We start from the raw sequence: 3,656 nt of genomic DNA, 5'->3' as shown, positions 1-3,656 counted from the left end.
TATGTATATATATATATATATATATATATATATATATATATATATATATACATACAGTATATAGCCATTATATAATTATATATATAAACAAATTTTTTTATTTTTTTTATTTTTTAGTGTCTGGTTGTTTTACCTCTTTGCTGTGATGTAACTTCACTACATTGACTTTAACTTCACTACATTACTGCATGTTGATAATGTAGTCATGAAGTGGTCACAGGAGATGCATTTGAGATGCACGTAACTACCAGATCGCCAATTTGTCTCGCCTGACCACTTGTGATCAGTTTTACATTATACTCACATTTAGCACTTGCCGAGTCATCCAGTTTTTGGGGCTCTGTTTATGAGGCCCACCCTGCATGTTAAAAGGCTTTCCTTTAGCCACACATCATGCTTTATTTTGCCGGGCTAGTGACCCCATTTCCCCCTTTTTCTTGCAGCGGGCCAACCTCTGGCACCATAACCTTTGATAGGTATTCAGTAGCAATCTTTGTGATAACAAGCCAGGGGGCACTACGCTACAGGCTGGTGCTGGGCTGCTCTTGGCGAGGAAGCTGTCATGTTTAGTTTGTGTTTAAGTAACCCCGTGCTCTCCTGTTGTGATAGATGGCTCTTTGGGATGTAGACACATGCCAATATTAATGGAAAGCAGATCAAGACCCTTCAATATGTTGGATATGTAAAGCTCCCGCTCAGGGCAAACTCATCAAGGTTATGGATTATAGGTGAAGTGCGATGCTCATGCCCTCGATTGAGATTTCATACGATTTAACACGGCCGATGTCAGACGTGTTGAGACGGATCTTTATGCGGGCCATTGATTGGGGGAAGTCAAACAGTATTGAGTCGTACACGAGTCCTTGTGAGCCTTGTGAATGTTATAATAGAGCAGCAACAGTTGAGGGAGAAATAAAGCCAGAGAAAGAACGAGCGTGAGAGAGGGAGGATGAAGCATAATTGACTATTGCATTTGTCCTGGCCCCGGGTCCTCGCTCTATCATTAAGAATCAGTGCATGTTAGTGTCATTATGCAAAAAGCTGGCAGATGGTGGTGATCACTGCCTGGTGTGTTTGCCCAAACAAAGAGTCTATTAAAGCAGACTAAATCACTCACTCACTCACTCTTGCTCTCACACACACACACACACACACACACACACAGAGCTCCTCAGAGCTGCCAGCAACAGCCATCACCCACTACTTCCTAGCTTAATCTATATATCTATATTGATGCCTCAGAGACAGCAGGCTATTGATCTAGCCCTGTCTATAATCCTGTACCATATCCACAGCTTGTTAGACATCTGTGGGAATATAAACCGGGTTTTCCATGCAACTTAGAGAGCCTGGGCAAGGAAGAGGAAGAGCAGCACGGGCTGGTGTGAGAGACTCCCACCCCATCCGGTTCAATGCTTCTGCCATAGCAGAAAAACTTATACTCTGTCGAGTGTTTCAGGAAAATAGGATATCCTCCAAAACTCTTCATTCCCACTGAGGGAGAAGTTTCAGTTCAAAACTACTTCCAGAGATATATATCGCAGATTGGCTGTGCTGAAACTGTAATGTGTGGTAATGTAGAAGAACTGTACAGTCTTTACCGGCTCAGAGAGATGGACTTTCACACCTGCCATCATGAGAAATGATTCAAATTAACTTTGAATTTGCAAAGATGTGTGACAAAATTTGTGAATAGAAAATGTTTAGATACAAACATCATAAATGTTTTTTTTATTAAAAAAATTTTGTATCTCAATTTTGTTTCTGAATATATGTGTATATGTACGATATGTATTTCTATTTATACTATCTATCTATCTATATCTATCTATCTATCTATCTATCTATCTATCTATCTATCTATCTATCGACAGATATTGTTGTTTCAGATAGAGATATGTTTCTGTATATATTTATGCATTTTATATGTACAGTGGGTACGGAAAGTATTCAGACCCCCTTAAATTTTTCACTCTTTGTTATATTGCAGCCATTTGCTAAAATCATTTAGGACCATGTGATATTTCAGTTTTTCTTTTTTAATAAATCTGCAAAAATGTCAACAATTCTGTGTTTTTCTGTCAATATGGGGTGCTGTGTGTACATTAATGAGGAAAAAAATTTAACTTCAATGATTTTAGCAAATGGCTGCAATATAACAAAGAGTGAAAAATTTAAGGGGGTCTGAATACTTTCCGTACCCACTGTATATTTAAATTTTAGATAAATGCATACAGTATATAGTGTATCATGTTAATATTCCTCTACAAAATATATATTTCCCTTGTTTTAAATAAATACATAATTATACAAATACTTTACTATATGTATGTAGAACTTGAATTATTTAAATAAAAGTTTGATACTTTCATTTTTGTAATTTTTGTGAAAACTAAAAATATATTAAATACTAATTATATTAAATATGTATATATACATACATGGGCGACATTGGGGGGGGGGGCAAATTGTTAGTCATGGAATCCCTGATGTAGGCCCCGCTGCAGCGCTTAGCCAAGCACTAAATACCATCAATGTGTTTTTGCAGTGCTGAGCAATGTAACCAATCACAGACATATCTTGATTTCTTGAACGCAATGGCCAATCAGAAACGTTTTGTCAGAACTCACTCACCGCTGAAAGCGCCGCAGTTTTTAAAGGGGTCATAGGATGTGATTTCAATTTTTCCTTTCTCTTTAGAGTGTTACAAGCTCTTGGTTCATAAAGAAGATCTGTAAAGTTGCAAAGACTAAAGTCTCAAATCCAAAGAGATATTCTTTATAAATGTTAAGAGTCAACCACGCCTATCCAAAACGGCTCGTTCTAACACGCCCCCACATGTCTACGGCACGATGTAGGAAGATTTGCATAACGCCGCCCAAATGTTCACGCAAAGAAAGAAGGCATAACTTTTATTCTTGCTGTAATATTGTTGTTGCCGCTGCTGCAATGTCGTGAAGACGCTGTGTGTTTCGTTGTGAAAGCGAAACTGCTTTGTTTGACCTTCCAAAAGAGGACGATATCCGCTTCGTCATGCCTAGAGCTGATCCGTGCTGGTCGCTGAGGAAATACATAAACTTTGCGCTGTGGATCGCCGGATCAGCTTTCACCGTGGACGAAGCGGAGTCCAGCCCGGGGTCGTCACATGTGGTTGCCGCAAGCCCGCCGGCCGCTCCTTTGTCGACTCCTTGCCACTCACGCAAGCCCGCCGTGTGTGACGCTGTGTGTTTCGTTGTGAAAGTGAAACTACTTAATTTGGCCTTCCAAAAGAGGACAAGACTAGAAATCAGTGGTTAAGTTGTATTTACAACACTTTTCCAGAACAGTTCAACCCAAATATTCAGATGTGTGCAGCACATTTTATGGAGGACTGTTTCCTGATCCTGGTAGAGTAGACTACAATGCCAGCTGTTCTGACTCACAGACTGTAAGTTTTCATATTTAGAGAATTTGCCACTGACGATTCAAAGCGAGTTTTGAGCAGTGTAGAGTAGCGCTTGTTGTTTGTTGTTTCTCCGATCACAAATGCAGACATGGTTTTATGTTTACGCGGCGCGATGCAACGCAACGTGTAAAAAGACAGTATAAGTCATTATAATCAGTAATTATGTGGATGCTGGATGCAACAAATGCCTCGTTTATAATGGGTTTTAATG

The sequence above is a fragment of the Sinocyclocheilus grahami genome, unplaced genomic scaffold, assembly GCF_001515645.1.
Source record: "Sinocyclocheilus grahami isolate Dianchi unplaced genomic scaffold, SAMN03320097.WGS_v1.1 scaffold85.1, whole genome shotgun sequence".
Lineage (NCBI taxonomy): Eukaryota > Metazoa > Chordata > Actinopteri > Cypriniformes > Cyprinidae > Sinocyclocheilus > Sinocyclocheilus grahami.
The sequence above is the reverse complement of the archived record's forward strand: the minus strand, read 5'-3'. Positions refer to the sequence as shown.